Here is a 23,325-nt window from a genome sequence, read left to right as displayed (position 1 = left end):
TCAACACGCATACTAGCTACGACATGAGATTGCTTGTAGCATTCACAGAGGTGCTGACCACAGTGGAATGCTGCTTTTAGGCTCGGGAAACAAGCACTGAGTGGTGGGATCACATCGTGATGCATGTCTGGGATGACGAGGAGTGGCTGCAGAACTTTCGCATGAGGAAGCCACATTCATGGGACCGTGTGACGAGTTTGCCCCAGCCCTGGAGTGCAAGGACATGAGAATGAAAGCTGTCCTGCCGTTGGAGATGCACATGACGATTGCACTGTGGAAGCTGGCTACTCAGGACTGCTACCAATCGGTCACTAACCAGTTTGGAGTGGGAAAGTTGACCGTTGGAGTCGTGTTGATGGAAGTGTGCAGGGCCATTAATTGCATCCTGCTCCAAAAGACAGTGACTCTGGGCAATGTGCATGAATTGTGGATGGCTTTGCACAAATGGGCTTCTTGAACTGTAGAGGAGCAACCGACGACATGCACATTCCAATTCTGGCACCACACCACCTAGCCACAGAGTACATTAATCGCAAGGGGTATTTCTCAATGGTTCTCCAGGCGCTTGTGCATCTCTGTGGGCGTTTCACAGTAATTAATGCAGGCTGGTCCGGAAAGGTGCATGATGCACTCATGTTTTGGAGCACAAGCCTGTTCAAGAAGCTGCAAGCAGGGACTTTCTTCCCTGACCAGAAGATTACCATAGGGGAAGTCAAAATGCCCATTGTGACCCTGGGAGACCCTGCCTATCCCTTAATGCCCTGGCTTATGAAGCTATACACAGAGCAACTTGACAGCAGCAAGGAGCAGTTCAACAACAGGCTGAGCAAGTGCAGAATGACTATGGAGTGTGCATTTGGCCATTTAAAAGCCCGCTAGCGATGCCTGTATGGGAAGCTGGACATGGCCGATGACAATATATTCCTATGCTTATAGCCGCCTGCTGTACACTCCATAATATTTGTGAAGGGAGGGGTGAAAGCTTCATTCAGGGCTGGACCGCAGAGGCTCAGTGCCTGGAGGCTGAGTTTGAACAGCCAGAGACCAGGGCTATTAGAGGGGCACAGCGTGGGGCCATAAGGTTCAGGGATGCTTTGAGGCAGCAATTTGAAGCTGAAAGCCACTAATATTTGTTGCTATGCTCGGGACTGCAGTGCTTGTAATGCTTGGAGGTGATTGGTGTACATGATGCAAGAAGGGACCTTAACATAATTGTATGTTGCTTTGCAGTGCTCTTTTTGCTTTCACTTAATAGAATAAAGATTGCTTTCAAACCAACACAGTTCTTTTATTGAAAAACAACCAGAGAGTCTCAAACAAACAAAAATCAGCAGCAGGGAGGGGGATGAAGGAAGGGAGGTCTCAAGAGGAGGAGGGGTCCCAGGATGGCTACAGATTTGTGTATGTCCAGGGATCATACCCAACCTTCTCCTTTGGAGTATGATGTAGCGCGTGCTGTACTTCAGCAGGGCCAAACTGCAGAGGGATGGGTGTTGAGTGCAGTGGGTAGTGGGAGTCCACAGTGCTGGACTGTGAGGAGGGAGCAGTGGAATGCTGTGGGTAGAGAGTGGAGCCAGGAGGTTGATAACAGTGTGTTGGCGATGTGTGTGGGGGCACATGGGAAAGAGTTTTGCAACAGAGGCTGCAGGGGAGGGTGGGCACTGCTGAAGAGCTAGTATCACCTGGAGTGTGTCTGCTTGGCACTCCATAACTGTTAAGAGCCGTTCCGTGGCTTCTTTCTGGTGTGCCGCATTCTCCTTTAGGTCCCCTCTTCTCACTGTCCCGCCACTCCTTCAATTCTTTTTTCTTGGCGGCAGACTGCATCATAACCTCACGCAGAAAGTCCTCTTTAGTTCTTCTTGGATGCTTTCTAATTCTGCGCAGCTGTTCTGCCACCGATAATAAAGAGAGAGGCTGTGCTCCCAAGGTCAACTCTGTGAAGTTTAAATGCAACATTTTACAGAAGCAGTATTGTTTCCAACACAGAAAACACTGTTTCAGTGCTTTAAAACGCAGCCAGTACTCACATACCTGTCATTAACTGGCTGACCTCAGGCAAGCACACATGAGCCACAAGACCCCCAAAATGGTGAGTAGCCGCAGGGGCAGGGTAAATCACTGTTCCCAGACTCTGCTGTACAATGGGCTCTTGGGAACCTGGAGAGAGTCAGCACTGTAGGGTGGGCCTGATAATTATTCCTGTCACCACACTTTCCACAGGAGGGGATCATAATGAACAATATCTCGCTGCTGAGGGTGAGCAGGGAATCAAGGGAGGGTCTTCTCCAAGCCTGCGGCTTCCACCCTAGCGCCTATGCGGCTCGCCTGTGTGAAGCAATGATCCCCCCACCTGTCAAGGCAAAGTGGCACGGGAAAGTTACCGTTAATGGGGCATGAAACAAAGCAGCTCTGCCGAGGAACCTGCGGCAGCGGATTGCCCAGTATCTCCACGAGATTTTCCTGGAGATCTCTGAAGGAGATTCCCATGAAGTGAGGGAGTGTATCAACAGCCTGTTCCACCACTCAGGCTAGGCATGAGGTGGGAGACAAGCCTGCTTTCTGCAAAGCTCCTGCCCCCAACAACTCGCTTTAGCAATTCCCAAAATCAGATCCACTTACCAGGGGCCTTCTCTCCTCTTTGCACTTCGCCAAGCTCTGACTGCTGTGACTCCTAGGCTCCTCCAGGGTAGAAAAGAAAACCTGACTGCATGTATCTCTGGCCTCCGAGTCATCCTCTGCCTCTGGGTCCCTCTCCCCCTCTTTGTCCAAGATTGCCCCCTCCTGGCTCGGTCCACTCTCGACTGGCACGCAAGCCAATGAAGTATCCACAGGGTCCTCCACAGTGGAGGTGGGGTAGCCACCGAGTATCGCATCCAGCTCCTTGTAGAGCCAGCAGCTCATGGGCACAGCACTGGAGCGGCGGTTTGCCTCCCGCACCTTGTGGTAGGTGTTCCGCAGCTTCTTCACTTTGACCCTGCACTGCAGTGTGTCCCGGTCATGGCTCCTTTCTGTCATACATCTAGAAATCTGTCCATAGGTATCATAATTCTGACGGCTGAAGCGCAGCTGGGACTGCACAGCCTCCTCTCCCCAAATACCGATGAGGTCCAGCACTCAGCATCGCTCCAAGCGGGGGATCACCTGGTGCATGGAGCAGGCATGGCCACCTAGAAAGATGTGCTGAGACCACTGCATGCATCACAGAGCAAACAGGAAGGGGACTTTCAAATTTGCAAAGGAATGTATGGGGTGAGGCCGACAGTTGGTCAACCTGAGCGCAGGGCAGTAGAGCTCAAACCAATAGCCAGAGAGGTAAGAAGAGGCATTGTGGGACACCTCCCGGAGGCCAATCGCAGCACTGGAATCACCACGGTGTCTACACTGGCACCGCAGTGCTGTAGCCCCGGTGCAGAAAGCTCCAAGCCTCTCCGAGTGTTTTGTTTTTTAAGAAGAACGCTGCTCTGCGCAGTTTCTGCACACTAAGTGGCTTGGCAGCATCTACATCTTGGGAGTTACAGTGCTCAAAGCTGCTTTACTGTGCACAAACTTAACAGTGTAGACAGGGCCTGAGATAAACCTGATTATACTTCCTATAGTAGTGTACCTACTCTAGCTGGAAGGAATTTTACTTAAGAATTATAAAAAGTTATGAGATGGTATCACTATAATTTGGGTTACTGCATTAACTGCAACAAGGAGATGGCAAATGGAGTTTCTTGAAAATGAAATTAGAATCAGAATAAAATACTCAGAATGTATACTACTATATTTTAACGGGCTCATTTGGATTAGATGGAACTTGAGAAAGGTCTGTAACAAATTATTTTAAATATAAATATCAACGTAGGTTTTTATCTAAAAATGTCAAGAATCTGAATAGCCCAATGAAAAAGAAAAGTTGTTAATCAAGGGAAAGAACAGGTGATTACAGTACACCACACCCTTAAGTGTCTCAAGAGGGAAAATGGAGTATAAAGATCAAGCTTTATTTTCCTGTTCCACAAAACGTAAACCCTCAGAGATTAAACAAAAATACAAAGACAAGATTAATGTTAAATTAAATAAAAGCATTATAATAATAAGGAACATATGATGGATAGTTTCAATATAGTTCTAAATACAGTTAAAAGATGGCCCAGGCACATAGAAAATTAAGAGCAGTAGACTGTAAAGAGATTCTTAAAAACACTGGAGGATATAAATGCTGGAAAGTGGCAACATGCCATTAGAATTTTTTTACATAAACACCAATGCTTTTCTAGAACAGATTTTAAACAGTCAGTCCAGAACTGGCCTGATTCTTAGTTAAGAACCACAGGCACCCTACAACAGAGAAGATATCAGGGTCTTTATCACTTGTACCAGTATGTCAGTTAAACCTGCACCCTAGTCTACCAATGCTTCTGTTTTATGGTTTACCCTTTACTCTATACCTGCCTCTTTTAGACCTCATTCCAGCAAGGAGCTAAGAATCTCCAATGCCCATTCAAGCTAGTGGGAGTTAAGGGCACTCAACAACTCACAGGATTCAGTTAAGCACAAATGCATACACTTTATTAAGATATTTAATAAACAAAATTGTTTACAATGTGCATATATAGTAACCAATATTATGAACTAACATTTGGGTTAATTCCAAGCTCTACAGACTGGAACCAAAAAAAACCTAAAACACATTCTATAGAGGCCAATGCAAAATGCTTGCTGACTGACTGCATTTTTTTTAATTCCCTTTTGGAACTAAGAGAAATTCTTTCACTCTAGCATTTCTTGCCCTAATAAAATCTTCAGAACTGTTATTACTGTCTGGGTTAAAATACTGTCCCCTGAAAACATGACTTAAAGGAATGGGAAATCAAGAGAGTCACAGAGACAAATAATCTTTGGTGAAATCCTGGCCCTACTGCTGCCAATGACTTCTACCAGGGCATGATTTCTCCCATGTCCAGTTTTAGATCCCTTAATAATTCTATCTTTCTAACAAGACTATGAACATAATTTCATATTCACAATACCACACCCAGTTCCAAACAAAATATTCTATGTAAAAAGAAATACTTACAATACAGGGACAGGCTGCATAAACAGTGAAACTACCAGTTGCGGTTGATTTCTTCACACAGTAAACTTTGTCCTCAGCCAGGCTGTCGTGCCTGGATTGGTATAACATTTGTACACATTAATTTGGCCTGGGGAGTTTCTATCTAACTGAGTAAGGTGGGAGGGTTTGTTATTTTAACTCGTGGCTGATAACAGCTTATCAGTAACTTCTCAAAGGTCGAGTTCAACACATTTGAAGAGCGAGAGATGCAAAGAAAATACCGAGTAAGCCTGTGAATCCCAGAATTCTTTCTTCCCCTTAGGGTGGGGCCTTATGAGTCTCCAGGATCCCCAGCTTTTCCCCACACTCCAAGAACTTATTCTGCAGTCACAGTCCTTCTGAGAAAGGCAATATGCAGCTCTCTTCAAAGGCAACGAGCCCCACCCTTGAAGATGGCTTTAACTGCCATTAGGAGGAAGCAACATGAAATGCTTCCTTCCAAAGGAGGAGCTTGTTGTGTTTGCTGCATTCCCAGCTTCTGCCAATCCAGGTACTAAAATGAAATCCTGAACTCTGACTCAGCATGGCAATGTAACTGTGTCACCACCACCAGTCTTACAACCAGAGTTCCATGCCAGCCCCGTTTTTTTTGTTTTATTTTAAATGATGCATTTAATGCCTAATACAGCTCTCACTGAAATTAATGGGAGTCCTTCCACTGATGTCAGTGCATGCTGGACTAGGTCCTTAAGCAGAGTTCATTATCCACTACATTTTAGGGTGCCTAACTGATGTAAAGGTATTTTTTAGCCATATAAAATTGATGAATAGAAAGGTTCTGCTGAAATTGCCTGGATAGGAACACTTGGGTTCTCAGGGATAGCATCTGCAGAACCTACTGTCTCCAGCAGTCCACCCAACTTTGACTTTGTTGACCTTTAGGGTGTGGACCAAGACACATCCTCTTGGTGAAGCAGTCTGTTGATTTTAGACCATCAGCTGGTTGAAGACTATAGAGAGGTATTTAAATTGCTTTTAATATTAAACTGTAGTAGATGTCACATCCAGTTGAATTTAAATTTTCATTGTATGCCCAGATGCCACAGCAATGGGTGCACAAACGATTAAACAAGCCAAGAGGAGGGGAAAAAAAAAAAAGGCCACAGATAACCCCCTTTGCCCTCTTTCTCCTCCACCTCCAGTTCTTGTGATCTAATTCTTAGTAGCTGGGTTTGAGTCCTGCTCAAGACCCCATATCAAAGCAGCCTTGGATGATTTTCAGCATATTAACAGATGAACGCATTACTACACAAGATACCCACCCGAAATGGACTGACACCATCAGAATTCATTTCATGCTGGTGTATCTGTCAGAAAACAGGCTAAACTCATGAGAATTCATTTCCTAATGAATCAATTCCTGCTTGGGACACCTATATGAACTGTGGAGTGGTGCTTCAAAGCCAGTTTTGTTGCAGATGAATATTTTTGCACCACAAGCTTCACACCAAAAATTTTTTTTTTATAAATTATCAAACTGATAATCAGTTCACGGTCATCAAAAGTTTGTTTTGCAACTTGTCTGCATCACAAAATAATGCTGTATACATATGAATCCCTTTCATAAGTAATCTGCAAAGATCTCTTATTTGACCTAATTGGTGGCTAAACCCTTGAAGGGTGCTACATCTTGCCTTTCTCAGGTGGACTTTAATGAGGTTTGCTGGATCTATTCATGTCACTCTTACAAGAACAAAAGGATTTTTCAAATTATTTTAATTTTATTAAAGGACTATCATTAGAAAAATATTGCAACAAACCTGGTTTAAATTGACATTCTTGTACTTTATTTTTAAAAGTAAAAAAAACTACTAAGGTCTGTTTATAATTTAAATAAATAAAAAAATAGGTTCATTTACCAACTCCTTGGGATTCATAACACATCTAGCAAGCCAACCTTAATCAAACCATCATGTCTTTCTACCTGTCACAGGTAGGAAGCAGCATTTCATCATCCCACATGGCTTGGAAAATATCTGCAGTCTTAATCCCAGGTAACTGCTGAGCTTCAAAAGGCTGGTGGCAACTTTAAACCAGAGAGAGAACTACAGACTTATTACTAATTCATCCTGGGTGCAGCTGCTCACCAACAACTGCTGGGTCTCTCAATTGACAAATGTTAGACATTATTGTCACTTAATGGTATTTAGTACCTACAGCCTTATCTACTGACACATTTCCAAAATGTTCTGGCACCGTTTAACTATCAACATGAATTAAGAAAGTTTAGTTTAAGCCCTGAGTTGTCAAAGGACTCAGGAGCACAGAATAAGCTTTGCTAGCCTGACACAGAAAAACAAAACTTATTACATGTCTGGAGAAAGCTGAAGCCCAAGGACAGAGGTCTGACAACCCACTGTAATTCACAGGCCAACAAGGCAGTGACTTAATTATAGGTCTAGGTATGACTGTGAAGAGAGTGAGAACGCATGTGTGTGCACAAACTTCCATGATTGCAGCCCTCTTGGATAGAGGGAACACTTTGTATATAAAGCCTGAAAAACGTCCAATGGAAGAAAATAAATTATTTTATTCTGTAGAAGTCAAAGACAAACGTTGCTTATTTTGCCTCTGCTGACAATAGATTAGTCCTGTTTTAGAGAATAATTACAGCACAAGCCACATCACCACAAGGAAAACAATACCTTCCATCTCTCCTCCTCAAAGGCTTTACTTAAGGAAATCTAATGTGCCAACACATTCCCCCTCCAGCATCATGCCTGCAACGTACAACAATGCTCCCAACAGCGCACAAGCAACCACGGTATCTTTTTGATTAGACTGGCTTAAGGCTAACTGTTACGTGGACCTGCACTGTGCCAGTTTCCACTGGTGCAGCACAGTACTAGTGTAGATGAGGATCACGGGCATAAAAGCCCCAACAGTGCAAGTATTTCCCCCATTACCACCTCACCTGTTACAGCTTACATGGCCTATCTGGTCTACCTTCTCTACTCCACTGACCAGGGGTCATGTTTGCTGGAAGCCAGTTATATGTACAAACATCATTGCATACATTGGAGCTCCTTTGCACAATGTTTTATCAGCAATCAACTTGGATAGGTCATCTAGCCCAGTCCTCTGCATTGGGGTAGGACCAAGTATTTTCTAGCTCATCCCTGACAGGTGTTTGTCTAACCTGTTCATTAAAATCTAAAATGATGAAGTTTCCACAACCTCCCTAGATAATTTGTTCCAGTGCTTAACTACCCTTACAGTTAGGAAGCTTTTCCTAAGGTCTAACCTAAATCTCCCTTCCTGTAATTAAAGCCCACTACTTCTTGTCCTGTACTCAATGGATAAGAAGAACAATTTATTAACCTCCTCTTTACAACAACCTTTTATGTCTTGAAGACTTACATCCCCCCTCAGTCTTCTCCAGACTAAACAAACCCGATTTTTTTAATCTTTCCTCATAAGTAATGTTTTCTAGACCTTTAAATCATTTTTGTTGCTGTCCTCTGGACTTTCTCCAATTTGACCACATCTTTCTTGAAGTGTGATGCCCAGAATGGGACACAGTACTCCAGTTGAGGCCTTATCAGTGATGAGTAGAGTGGAAGAGTTATGTCTCGTGTATGGCTCAGACTCCAAAAAATGATGTTCATTTTTTTGCAACAGTACTATATCATGGACTCATATTTAGTTTGTGATCCACCTATAACCCCCAGATCCTTTTCTGCAGTACTTCTTCCTAGTCCGTCATTTCCGATTTTAAGAACATAAGAATATACGACTGGCCAGACCAATGGTCCATCTAGCCCACTATCCTGTCTTCTGACAGTGACCAAGACAAAATACTTCAGAGGGAATGAACAAACAGGGCAATTATCAAGAGATCCATCCACTGCCGTCCAGTTCCAGCATCTGGCAGTCAGAGGCTTTGGGACACCCAGAGCAAGCAGTTGCATCCCTGACCATCTTAGCTGATAGCCATATCCTCCATTAACTTACCTAATTCTTTTTTAAACCCAGTTATACTTTTGTCCTTCACAACATCCCCTGGCAACAAGTCCCATAGGTTGACTCTGCAGTGTGTGAAAAAGTACTTCCTTGTGTTTGTTTTAAACCTGCTGCCTATTAATTTCATTGGGTGATCCCTGGTTCACTCTCAGGAATGTTTTCTAATCCTTTCTTCATTCTTGTGATTCTTCTCTAAACCCTCTACAATTTATCAATATCCTTCTTGACTTGTGGACACCAGAACTGGACACAGGATTCCAGCAACAGTCACCCCAGCGCCAAATACAGAGGCAAATTAACCGCTCTACTCCTACTCAAGATTTCTTTGTTTATGCATCCCAGGATTGCATTAGCACTTTTGGCCACAGCACTGAATGAGGAGCTCCTGTTCACCGTGACCCTAAATCTTTTTCAGAGTCATTGATTCCCAGGATAGAGTTACCCATCCTGGAAGAATGGCCTACATTCTTTTGTTCCTAGATGTATATTGTTACAGTTAGCCATATTGAAACATATATTGTTCGCTTGCACCCAGTTTACCAAGCAATCCAATTGTATCAGTGACCTATCCTTTTCTTTATTTACCTCTCCCCCAATTTGTGTGTCATCTGCAAACTTTATCAGTGATGATTTTTATGTTTTCTTCCAGTTCATTAATAAAATTTTAATTAGCATTAGACCAAGGACAGATTCCTGCAGGACCCCACTAGAAACACACTCACTCAATGATGTTTCCCCACTTACAATTATATTTTGAGACCTATCACTTAGCTAGTGTCATTGTTTTGTGTAGAGATTCATAAGGCCTTGCTGGAACCTCAGGATCTGTTTATGGAGCCCTAATACCAAGATGTGGCAGCACAGATGGTGCTCATGCTGGTTCCTCGGGAGGAGGAGGGACTCTCTCCACCAGGTACGCTGGGGTGGGGGGGGGGGGTGTTTTGTTTTTTTAACAGGTACTGACAAGAGCTGATTTGCAGGCTGGGAGCATAGAGGAAGAATTTTCTAGGTTTGTATGTTAGCAGTTTTTAGAAGGGCAGATATAACTTCATTCAAGGGCACAAATGTTCTTCCCAATCCACAGTCTGCCATGGTCCCTCCTCCCCCCCCCCCACACACACACTTTTTTGTTTATTGGGGGGTTTTAAAAGGTCAACACTTCTCTGTGTTTATATTATGGAAGGCAGGTCAAGGAAGTGCACCTTGCACTTGGAGTGAAAAGTGGGGAGGTTTGAGATGGTTCTTACTTTCTGAAAGAATTTGTCCCACAGTCTGGAACAGAGGAGCACAACGTGCCATTGCGCCTGAGGAGCAGAAATATCAACCACAGTCTTTATCCCAGAGCTTTAGGCCCTTTTAAATATCCTGGCTCCCCTTTTAAATATCCTGAGTGTCTTGAAAATAAGGACCAAGGCCTTAAACTTGACTCTATATTCTATGGGGAGCCAGTACACAGAGGGAGGGATGGATTTGATGTGCTCAGAGTAACCCATGTAGCTGAAGAGATGTGTTGCAGCATTCTGTACTAGTTGGAGTTTCCTAAATGCTGAAGTCTTCATGCTTGGGTATATCACACTGCTGTAGTCAAAGGTGACAAAGGCATGAATATCTGAGATCAGGTAACCATCAACGAGGATGGGACAGAGTTTCCTATCTGATAGAAAACATTACTTGCAGATAAGGATCATAAAAGCCCCTCACCAGGCCACTCAGTTCAGTTTCTTCATAATCACTCCAGGAGAGAGAGTAAAATTGCCATAAAAAAAATCAAGGGGAAATTCATTTCACTAAGAAAGGATTCCTTGCAGGAGTTCTGTCAAAGTACAGAGGAGGAAACATCTGCTCTATTCTGAGGAGGCAGAAAGACTGGAAAAGAAGCTACTGGTTCAAATATACCCAATAAGGAAGGTCTGTCCCCATGAGTTAAAATTGTTCAACACAGAAGATCCATAACAGGATAAATATATTTATCATTACACTGTGTGTTCCCGCCTTGAAGCTCTTCAGCTGATGGGATGAAATGATGTGAAAGAACACGGACAAAACTAAAAGAACTTAGGAAAACACACTGCTGCATAAGGCATCCTTATCATCTTAAATGACAGATTTAAGACACAAGAAGAAAGTATATTAACTTTTAATATACCTGTTAACTGTTCATTTCCTTTTAAGAGGCTGCTATAGCACACTAGACAACATAGCAGGATGAAGGCTGTATACCCGCAAACAGAGTTCAAAAGATGGTGCCTCAAATACAGGCTCAACCAGCTTAGAAAAACACTGAAGAATAAGATCATCCTAGGACTGGAAAAAGAAGAGGAGGCGAATGGAGGAACTGGAGGATGAGTAAGGAGAAGAGTGAGTGCTGCCAGCCACTTGCTGATCAAGAGCAGCATGGCAGGCACATACAAGGAAGGGCAATGCCCATGGAGAACCATAGGAGAAGAATGTATATAGAAATGAGATGGGAAATAAAACAGCATTCAAAGGCTGCTGGTGTGCAAGGGCCTGTGACCCGAGTGTGATGTGTCATTCCATATTCTTTATGAAAATATGCTTATGACATGAATATGACATAACTGAGATGTGCTTTATGCAAGATGGCTCATGTGAGATATCATTGGAAAGGTGATGATTTACTGAATGTGATTATCCAATTTGTATGCCTGTATCATTTCTGTATCAAAGTTAGGAATATTGACAATGTATCTGTATTTCAACTACACTACTTTGGGCGACGTCCACTGCCAACACTTCTGGTAGAACAATGGAAAACCCAGACACATCGGATGGCCCATCATCAAGGACAATAGACTATGAAATGGACTTGGCCTTCCTGTGGACGCTCCATACTGCCACCGACTCATGGATGATGTGATACTACAGAGTCAGGTAGTCTTGTCACCTGACACTAAAACATTACTTGGGACTTCTTGTAACTTTCCACTATAAGGGGGTCAAGTTTGGGAAACAAAGGAATCCCACCTTATGTAAATCCTATTTAAGGATGAAGAGGAAGGCAAGCAGGACTCCTCCTCTCCATGGCTGTCTGCCCAAGAAGAAAGATTGCAAAAGCCACCTGAAGGAAAGGCAAACGGGGAATCCAGACTGAAACAGGGGTCTAGTCTGAAAAGCAATATAACTGTAACTCTGAACCACAGAAACTTTGCAACCTGCCTGCAATATCTAGGGTGAGAAATACTATTTGTAACCAATTTCTTTAGTGAAACTAGTTTAGTTTGCGTGCTTGATTTCATTTGTTTAGTAATCTGCTTTGTTCTGTTTGTTACCCCTTTTACCACGTAAAATCTGCCTTTCATAGTTAATAAAACTTGTTTTGTTTATTATTAAACCCAGTTTCTGTCATTTCTAACTGTGGGGGCAAGAAGCATGCACACTTCTCTCCACATTGAGGGAGGGGGTGAATTTCATAATATATTTTTGAGTCTGCACTCCAAGGGAGGTGGACATCTGAGGGCTGGAGCAAGTTCCTTCAACTGAGTCTTCCCAGAGCTGATCTGCAGCTGGGTGTGGTCCTGCCTGTATGTGTTAGAGGAGGTTTTAAGAGCTTGGCTCAGCAAGACAGGTTAAAGGGGGCCCATGCTGGCAGAACAGGTAGACTCAGTGGTATCTCAGCACATCGGGTGGCTTCCCAAGGGGTCCAGCCCGTCACACTGAGTTGTTAAAAACAGATGAAAGTTCAGTTGACCTGTTATATAAAACCATTGATAAAGTAAGTGAAAGATGGAGCCAAAGAAATTAGTACAAACAAAACATGTTTAAACTAAAAGAACAGATTAGGGGTTTGCAGGGATTCTGGTAAAGTCACAAAATTGCTTATGGCAACAAATCAAAATGGCAGTAAAATGACAGGAGAAGGTGGTGCACTGTTGGAGCATCACGTCCAGGCTGACTTACTCCATTATAATTTTGTTCACTCCTCTTTCACCTCTGCCATCTTCCTAGCTAAAAACTCTTCTTCTCCACCTTAATTGAATCCCATGTCTTCAATCCCAGCCACCTTTTGGCCATCTTTGATTCACTCCTCAAATCCTCCTTCTCTCCTGCCTCCACATTTTTCTTTGCATAGGCTCTAACCAATTTCTTCCAAGAGAAAAGTGACTAAATATCACATGATCTTTCTCCCTTGGCACACCTACCATTCCCCCTCCTCGTCTTACTTCCTTGTCACACATGCAGAAATTTCTCATCTGCTGTCTTCTTCTAATTCCTCTATTTGCGGCAGTGACCCCATCCATCTTCTAATCTCCCTTACACCCAGTCTCATACCCTCACTTACTCCTCTCCTTAACTGCTCACTCTCCTCTTGCTCTTTCCCCTCATAATGCAAGCATGCTTTAGTGTCTCCTATCTTAAAAAATAACCACCCTGGACCCCATTTGCTTCTCCAGCTATCACCGTATCTCCCTTCCATCTCTAGGCTCATTGAATACGTTGTCTACATCTCTGTTTGGAGTTCTGTTTGTACAATCCGTCACACATCCCTTGCACTCCACTGAAACTGCTCTCGCCAAAATCTCTAATTACCTCTTCATAGACAAAGCTCAGACCCAGTACTCCATTCTCATTTTCTGTGACCTGACAGCCACCTTCAATACCACTGACTATGCTCCTCCTCTTGAAATTTTGTCTTCCACTTGGCTTCCATTAACCTGTCCTCTCCATGTTCTCCTCTTGCCTTCTCACTTTCTGAGGGGGTTCCATAGGGTTCTGTCCTTGGTCACCTTCTCTTCTCCCTCTATACCTTATCTCTGGATAATGTCATTCACAAAACACAGATTCAACTACCATCAGATCTACCTCTCTACTCCTGACTTGTCTCCCATAAAAAACTAAAATCTCAGCCTGTTTCTCTGACATCTCCTCATGGATAATTAGCTATCAGATCAAGATCAATCTTCCCCCTAAGCCCTCCCTGCTACCTCCTTTCTTAATTACTGTGGACAACACCACTCTCCTGCCTGTCATGCAGGCCCATATAACCTGGGCATAATCTTTCACTTGGAAGTCTCTCTAGGTCCTCACATCCAGGGTAAATCTAATGTTTGCAGATTCTTTCTGAATAACATCTCTAAGATGCAGCCTTTCTTATCCCGCCACACAGCTAAAACTCTCGTCCAGGCTCTCATCATCTCACAGCTCAGTTAGTACAGCAATATTCTCTCTGGCCTTGACAAATGCAATCTTGCCTGCTCATATCCATTCAGAATGTTTGTGCAAGGATCATTTTCCTAGCCCATCACTTTGGCCATGTCACCCCGTCCTTGCATCCCTGCACTGGCTCCCTCTTCTCTACTGCATCAAACACAAGCTATTTGTCCTCACTAGCAAGGCTTTTCATGGTCAAACCACACCTTATTTATCACTCACTATCAAGATGTTGACTTCCCCATCAAATCAGCCAACGATGCCAGCTTATCATCATCATGCAGGCTTGAAAGAAGCTCCCCGTAAACATCTGCAAATCCACCTCAGTATTTTTCTTCAGTTGCCTCCAAAAAACTTGAGAATGGTTAGGCCGCTGACGTGCTGAGAGACAGCCTGTCATGCTAACAAATAGTCTTGTCACTGTTTTCTACTCCCCGTCTGTCTGTATCCATCTGTTGTCTCTTGCCTTATACTTAGAATGTAAATTCTTTTGCATTCTTTGGCAAATTCTTTTTGTTCTGTGTTTGCACAATGGGGTCTTGGTCCATGTCTAGGGCTCCTGGGGACTATGACAATACAAATAATAAATATTAATTTTGATAGCTGATGTTGCCACCCCTTTCTAGACATGTCTTTTCCTGAATTGGGGGGGGGGGGAGGGGAGGGAGCATTACTTAGCAACTTGATTGTGGACTGGATAGTTTAAAGGAGCTAAACTGAAGGAGAGGAAGTGAACTTCATCATCACAGCTATCAACACCGACTGCTGTGACCAAGGAATGTACCATCACACCACTGGGCGTGATCCTGAAAGATGTCCTGAATAGAGGAGGAGAAGGAGCCAGATGATAATCACCCCATCTATTAGGTTTGCATGAATCCTGACCACCATCTGGCATGGGAAACTGCTGCCACCCCTTCCCTACGGTGATTTTTACTTCCCTATTGTACTACTTCTGTTTCTTTTTTGCGTTCTATCTAGTAAAAGTTGGTCTTAAGATAAACCCATCCTTGTAACACTGCTGTAATGAAAAAGAAAGCTCTGAATAATGCCTTAAGCAGCCTGATACTGGTAAAAGTTTTACCAAGTGCTGAAGGGCTAATAAGATCATATGCTGTGCTTGTTGTTTCCCAGCAGCTGAACTAGAAACAGACATCTGTTGCACTTTCTTTCCTCTCCTCCTGTTTTGCCTGGCCTTAAAAAATAAACTCACAAGGAACAGGATTCAACTGTATCAAGAATCACCCAAAAATGACAGTCTGAACATTCTTCCCCCTGCTACTCCCCACACAATAAGGAAAGTTAACACCTTGATTAATACCATCTCAGGAACTGTATAGGAGGGAATTTCCCTCTAAAAGACTATACGCTTACAGAGAATAAGGGAAATTCTTATAAGAAAGTTTTACATTTCAGATACTTTGACAGTTTGCCCTTTGTATTGCTCCAACAGGAGTGAGCCAGTGAACATAAGAATGGCCATTCTGGGTCAGACCAAAGATCCATCTACCCAGTATCCTGTCTTCCGACAGTGGCCAATGCCAGGTGCTTCAGAGGGAATGAACAGAACAAGTAATCATCAAATGATCCATCCCCGGTCATCCATTCCCAGCTTCTAGCACACAACAGCTAGGGACAATTCAGAGCATGGTTTTGCATCCCTGCCCATCATGGCTAGTAGTCATTGATGGTCCTATCTAGTTCTTTTTTTAACCCTGTTATAGTTTTGGCCTTCACAACATCCTCTGGCAAAGAGTTCCACAGGTTGACTGTGCTTTGCATGAAGAAATACTTCCTTTTGTTTGTTTTAAACCTGCTGCCTATTAATTTCATTTGGTGAGCCCTAGTTCTTGTGTTACAAGGATTAAATAACACTTCCTTATTTACTTTCTTCACACCTGTCATGATTTGATAGACTTCTGTCACACTCTATGTGAACCCCAGGGCATACACAACGGTTTAATATGTAACAAGGGTTTTTGAACTAACTCCTGCAAGGCCTCCCAGATGCTTTCCCTTTAATGGAAGGGGCAGAGTGAGATGCTGAAGCTTGCAGAGTCAGGGAGTCCTGTGACATTTATCAGAAATCAGTTCCACAGACAACATTTTTGGGGTCCACACAAGCGATTGTGCATTAACAGCAGTCTTAAAGGGACTTTAAACAGGAAAACAAAGACAATTTATGTGCCCAGAAACTAACACATTGCCCCGATCTAAAACAAATGTACCTGAAGACAGAGCAGAAGCCCACTTGGAGCAGCTCTCCCTCTTGCACTCCCTCCTGCTCTGCCACTAGAAGGGGGACAACTCTGCATTTAAAAGCCCCTAGCCTTTCTCCTCCCCATGTCACTTCCTGTTTAAGTAATACTTGCCAATCAGCTGATTAAAGGGAAGGGTTACACTCTCTCCCTCCCTCTTGACTTTAAATAAATCTCAAGCAGCTCTAACTCACCTATTCTTGCTATAGCTATAGTTGTATTAATCTATTAGGATACTGGCTTCTAGTTCACTCAGTGCTACAACTATTGAACTGACAAGCAAGTGTCAGAACAAACTGGGAAAGCATAGGTTAGCTCACAATGCAAGAGCCTAATAAAGAGGAATGTCTTAGCAATTTTCAAAGTGACTGGCTACAAACTACTGAGACTATTTAAACCTGTCCAGCCTACTAGAAACCCCCCACATAACAGCTTTAGCTCATTAAGGGGCTTAGCTTTTAACTCACGTAAAGAACAACCTGGCAGATTGTGAAGTACATACAAGTACATTGTGATGTGCTTGCTAAGAAGCAGGGAGTGCACTGACTATATGCCATCAAGTATAAGAAATAATGGTAATACTGATCTCCCCTCAGAACGCTATATGGAGATTGCGCAAATGTGATAACACAACCTCAATCAATCCTCAAAAAGGCAATTAAATGGTTAATTTGGCCATTAAACACGCCTATCTAGAAGCTTTGGTTTAGATTTCTTTTCAGCACTGATGGTTGGTGGCGAGAACCATTTGCAGAGCCCATGTACCCGTCACCGCCAATGCAGCTGGATGCTAGTCTTCTGTGAAGCAGCTCTGACTTTTCCAACAGGGTCAAAAAATATAGTGTTTTGATTTCCTAGCACTCTTGGTGTCACGTGGTAACTTTCTTTATACAATCTGTTGATAATCACAGCCCTACAGAGAAAGATGGCAGATGAGGAAAGCAGGTGTCTAGAGCGGAGCAGCTGACAAATCATGCTACCCAATAGACAGGAAATACCAAGTTAATCGGGATATTAATGTTCACCTCTGCCCTGTACACATATGCATTACAACAGAGTCTCAAAATACATGAGCACATGCCATTTTCCCCACAGGAACCATGTCTTATTCATTGCATAGGTAGGATTAGGATAGGAGACTCAGTGAATGTAGCGCCTGTTCAATATTTTATCATCACTGACCAATATGTGGTCCTTGCATCACTCACAGCATGCCAATCAACTCTGCTGAATGAAGACAGGATTTATGAGATACATAAGCCAGTTTCATTCACTGTCCAAGCAGCTCAAAGAGGCCGGCATCCTGCGGGGAAAAATGGTATGGAATCATGTCTTTAGAGACTGTATAATAATTCATATGCACAGTGGGTCAGTTATGCCTATGCCATTAAGATTGACATTTCCAAAACAGTGCACACTTACTCGGCAACTTAACTGTTCTTCTAGCAAAGAATTTTAATAAAAATACACAGATATGAACTTCTAGCTGGAGTGTGTAATGGCAGTTATAAAGAGGCCTAAATGCTTCCATTATAACCTCCCTTCAGTGCTCTCAATCAGCATCCTGTCTAGTTCCATGAACACCCTCACAGCTCATACTCCATACCCATGGTCATGCGCAATAAAAAGAATTAAATAGATACCTGTTATGAATAGAAATCATGGCATGTGCACTGTGGATGTCTTCTAAATCCTTACAAAGTTCAGCCAAATCAAAATAGATTGTCACCCAAAACCAAAAGGCACAGTGCACAGGGAGGCTGGCCTCTTTCAGGGGAGAAGAGTCCAGCCCTACCTGTAACACAATTACAGGCAGAGAGAATAAGCTAAGTCATGTTACAAGAATTTCATGTGGCTAAATCAGGCCTTTTGAGGTGAAAATAAGACAGAAGCCTGTGGAGAGCCAGAGCTAAGAGAAGGGAGACTCCAGGAAGAAAGCCCTGTTAGGAACTGCTACTTGATAGAGAGTGAGTCTGCTTAGTGGAAAGCCTCAGCAGCGACAGGACTAAGAACCTTGCACCAAGGGTTGTGAGCCCGCTAGGAAGGCTGGGGGGAGTTCTTGTGTTTTCTTTTGAACTTTGTTAATAAACCCAGCCCCCACAAAAGGGTGTCACTCAACACATTAAAGCCAATGCTGAAGTTATCAGGAGTCCAAGAAGGGGAAACTGAGGCAGTGGCTAGTCCAAACCCATCAGGTAGGCAGTGGTGCTCCACACAGGCTGAGAGCAAACATGGCCAATTTTAAACACAAATGATAAAACTTTTGAAAGTTACACACAAATGAAAGACACTTTTAAAATGGGAACACTTATGCAACTTTAACTACTGGCATTGCTGTGTTGGGAACAATACATTTTATGTTTTGTTTCCCCACAACTCTGAGAACTAAAAAACCTCTTATTTATCTGAACACACTCTTTACAGGAGTGGAGACAATACAAGAAGTAGTTGGCCATTTTTTCATTCAGAGAACTCAAAAACACTACAGTCAGCAATAGATACAGTTTTATTTCCAGTTCTTCACCACAAGCTCTCCCTACAAAAATATATCCATACAAAGACTTTTCTGTAAACATGATTCAATCTCATTTTTTAAATACTTGCTTTTTTCATGCTGTGAGTTACTGTATTTGTGCATCCCCCTGGCACAAACCCAAAGGTCAAGGTACACAGATACATAGTGGCTGATATGCCTCAATGATTATGTCACATGAAACCAGGTTCTATCGAAACTCCACAAATAGATATTTCTGAAACAACAGGGGAATTCCAGCAGAGGCAAAGCTCAAGGGTAACAATACTGCACTTAAGTATATATTGCTTTGCTTCTGTTTCTATGGTAATACAACATACCATGGTGGGGGGGGGGGAGCGGAGGGGACCAAAAAGGTTACTTATACTTAAGGCTACAATTTAATCATGAGTATTTTTAGTAAAAAGTCATGGCTAGGTCACAGGCAAAAACCAAAAAAAATCCAGGGCCCCATGACCTGTCCATGGACTTTTACGCCGTTGAGGCATGCTGCAGGGGGAAAGCCGGGGCCCCGCTGCGGGGAAGGGACCCCATGGGGGCTCATTGCTGCTCCGGCCCTGCCAAAGGGGGAGCCCCATGGTGGGCTGCCAGTGCTCCAACCACCACCGCGTGGAGGAGAGTGCCCCGGGGGTGGGAGCCACCTCCATGCGGGAAGGGGGGTTGTCCTGGGGCCAACCCCATTGGCAGCTGCCTGGGTGGTCCCTGTGGCCAGCTGCCCAGGGCCACCAGAGCAGCAGCCTGTGTGGCTGGCTGCAGAGCCGCTTGGGCAGCCTTGGGTTCAGCCACACTGGCCGCTGCAGAAGTCACGGAATCCATGACCTCCATGACAGACACAGAGCCCTACTTATACTACAGTAAAACTGTGCTTCTTTGAGATGCTGTCATCAGTGTGGTTCCCACTACAGGTGCATGTAACGGCAGGGCACCTGTGACCCTCCCTCACTTCCCTCGCAATTTAAAGCCCATGGTAGCTGAGGACTCAATAGGGATTGAGCTGGGTCATGGGATCTACACTGACTACAATATCTCTAAGAACCACAGTTATTGCAGAGGGTAAGTCAACATTTTTTTCCTCTTTCAGCATGAGTCACTGGATCCCACTGTAAGTGACTGGCAGGCAGCATCCTCTCAGGATGGCAGGAAACGAAGAGTTCCAGCTACATCAAACAGTAACCGAAGTACGGCTCTCATGAACGTGGCATCTGAGCTAGTAGCCAAGTCTAAGGCATGGTGTTTGACAAAGGTCAGTGGGTTTCTCCACATTACAGATTTCTGATATTGGCACATTCCTGAAGCAGGAAGAGGATGTTGCTTGAGCTCTGGTGGAGTGATGTTCAGTGGAAGCAGCATGCCAGGCACATAGCGAGATATGCTGCGTTACCCATTTCCACGTTCTCTATGGAGAGATGGATGGACCTTTAGAACATCTAGCTGTGGCAATAAACAGAAGGGACAACGTTCTAACCGGTTTGGTCCTGTCAATATAATAAAGCAAAGTCCTGGTAACACCAAGAGCTATAGCTTCTCTTCCCCCCAGCATCTAGTGTGGTTTCAGTAACAAGACAGGTGGACTGACTGGCTCAAATGAAATTCCAAGACCACCTTAGTAGTGACCTTGTCCTGTCATATGGAGGATTGGGCCATAAGCACCAGAAGTTCACTCACTCTTGTGGCTGAAGTGTCAGCCACCAGGAAGACCAACTTCAGAGTGAGATGGGGAAAGGAACATCTGAAAGAGCCTCAAACAGAGGCTCCAAGAGCTTCAGGAGGACCAAGTCCCCAGCAGGAGCAGGTTCTCTGACTGGTGGGCAAGTGTGTAAAACCCCTTGAGGAACTTCAATACCATGAGGTGAAAAAAAGATCAGGAATTCCAGGCTGGGCAATGGAATGGAGCACTGGCACTCAGCTCGCTCTATCGGGCCAGGAAATGCTGAGCTGTGAACTTAGCATTGGGTCTAAATACATCCAAAGGCCTCTCAGACCAGACAGAGCTACAGGGCACTAGTGAGATGGCTCCCTCCCCCCTCAACTGAGACCCAGTGACATTTGAAACATCCATCACTCACAAGGACTCTGCGGGGAAAAACACCACCACCCCGGCCTCTGCAGAAGGTAGGGCAGAGAGAGAAGCAGCAAGCCCCAATCAACTCCCTCTGATTTATGTGGCAATGAAGGTCCAACTCCTATGACTCCCAGAATTTGTTCCTAGCCTTGCTTTCCCTAACACTACACGGGGGAGAATGAGGATGTGGCCATGGCTCAATGTGACCTGAAAGGACAAGTACATCAGGGGCAAGGAAGCAAAGAAGCTAGCACTGTTCCTGGTCCCATCCTCAGACAATGAAAATAGCCTCAACAGAGACAAGAATTAAATAATATATGGACATGCTTAGCACTTATATAGTATTTTTCATCAGCAGAGCTTAAAGCCCTTCATAATACTACACGACTACAGGATGGGGGACTGAAGCCCTGCTGTCCCGGGGCCAAAGCCCAAGGGCTTCAGCCCTGGACAGGGAGTGTGTAGCCTGAGCCCACCACCTAGGGCTGAAGCCGAAGCCTGAGCCTCGCTGACCAGTTTGAGAACCCTTGTACTATTTCCTTCTCTTTTGTTTACACCTTTCAAACATATATGTACTCTTCAACCCACCTGTAATCATCTTTTAACCTCTCCTCATAAATCAATCTCTTCAGCCCCCTGATCACTTCTGTTGCTGTTTGAAAACTCTCTCTAGTTTATAAGTCTATTTCTTGCAGTGTACAAAGCAGTATTACCAATGTGTTCACACTGGAGCCAGGAAGGACTAATTTGTCTTGCTCTGTGATGTGATGCCCTCATGCATGGCAGCCCAAAAATTGAATCTGCCTTTTGACTACCATAGATTGCCGCAAACTCATATATAATTTGCTCTCCATTAGCCCCCCTACATCTCTTTCAACATTACCATTTTAAAGATTTTTCCTTCTCATTTAACTTCAGTATTTATCATTATTTACTGTTTCCCCAGAAGGATTTTTCCAAGTTGAATCTCATTTTTGGGGGGGTGGGAGAGTTATGCTGCTCACATTTCTGATCTCTCGAGATGCTTTTATAGTATTTCTGTATCCCCACTGGTATTTGAAGCCTCTCACAATTTACTTCTCCAATGCCAAACTCTGCCTTACTGGTGCACTTATGCAGACTGCCCCTCCTTTCCCTCTCATCAGACTGACACTTCCCTTACCCTTTTGTCTATCTTCTTGTGATCTTATTACTACTGTTATAATAGTTCTTGACTTAACTGGGACAAAGAAAATTATTCTGAGATCTTTCTGTCCTAGCTGCTAACCTGCTCTATATTAACTATCCAGGGTGCTGAGAGATCATACTGAATCCCCAGACAAACATTTAACAACGCTTTCAAATCTATGTTTTACCAATCATCCACATTTACTTCAGAAGTCCATGAATTACTAGTTTTGCTGCTACAATTGCCTAATTTCCTTTTGGGTGAAAACTACTTAAAAAAACCCTAATATTAGAAAATTGTTCTATGCCATGTCTATAACAATATAATAGCAATATATAATAATAATACTACATTTATTACAGCATTCAGTCTGAAAGATCCTGTAATGGGGAGCCCGTTGCACCCCTGAGTATTCAGACCCTTGACCCTGCTCCTCCCAAACTCAGGGAGGCTCCAAGCTGGTGCAACATCCATGCTCTTTATTTGTGTCCATTTCCCACCACCAGTTTCCTACTATATACAGACTATTTACAATGGCTTGGCCTAACCCAGGCCTGGTCAGCAACAGAGTAGCAGGCTCCTACCTCTCCGTGAGCCTCACTTCCTCCCAGCCTTATAGCTTCTGCCTTAAGAGGCTGGCAGGTACAGTCAGTGATTATCCAAACCTAGCAATCCATTTCCCCTGATTGGGGCTGGAGTGGTGGGAGCTGATTGAGGCTCCCCCAGCAGCAACCTGCCACAGATCCCAGTGAGCTGTAAGTCTTTATCATAGAATCATAAAATATCAGGGTTGGAAGGGACCTCAGGAGGTCATCTAGTCCAACCCCCTGCTCAAAGCAGGACCAATCCCCAACTAAATCATCCCAGCCAGGGCTTTGTCAAGCCTGACCTTAAAAACCTCTAAGGAAGGAGATTCCACCACATCCCTAGGTAACCCATTCCAGTGCTTTACCACCCTCCTAGTGAAAAAGTTTTTCCTAATATCCAACCTAAACCTCCCTCACTGCAACTTGAGACCACTACTCCTTGTTCTGTCATCTGGTACCACTGAGAACAGTCTAGATCCATCCC

General features: G+C 43.9%; 1 protein-coding gene across 7 annotated transcripts in view; it reads right to left on the bottom strand.

Annotated features, from left to right (window-relative positions):
* The window catches only part of MAP3K13 (mitogen-activated protein kinase kinase kinase 13), a 147,281-nt gene that overhangs the window by 115,646 nt on the left and 8,310 nt on the right, over nucleotides 1-23,325 (bottom strand). The window contains exon 1 of one of the 7 annotated variants that reach the window (XM_048863739.2): nucleotides 5,063-5,157. The exons of the other annotated variants lie outside the window; for them this stretch is intronic. The gene's annotated coding sequence lies outside the window, so the exon portion shown is untranslated. Of the gene's footprint in view, nucleotides 1-5,062; nucleotides 5,158-23,325 lie in introns of those variants that run through there. 7 annotated transcript variants of the gene reach the window in all.

This window comes from Caretta caretta, chromosome 9 (genome assembly GCF_965140235.1).
Source record: "Caretta caretta isolate rCarCar2 chromosome 9, rCarCar1.hap1, whole genome shotgun sequence".
Classification (NCBI taxonomy): domain Eukaryota; kingdom Metazoa; phylum Chordata; order Testudines; family Cheloniidae; genus Caretta; species Caretta caretta.
This window is presented reverse-complemented; position numbering and strand designations above follow the sequence as displayed.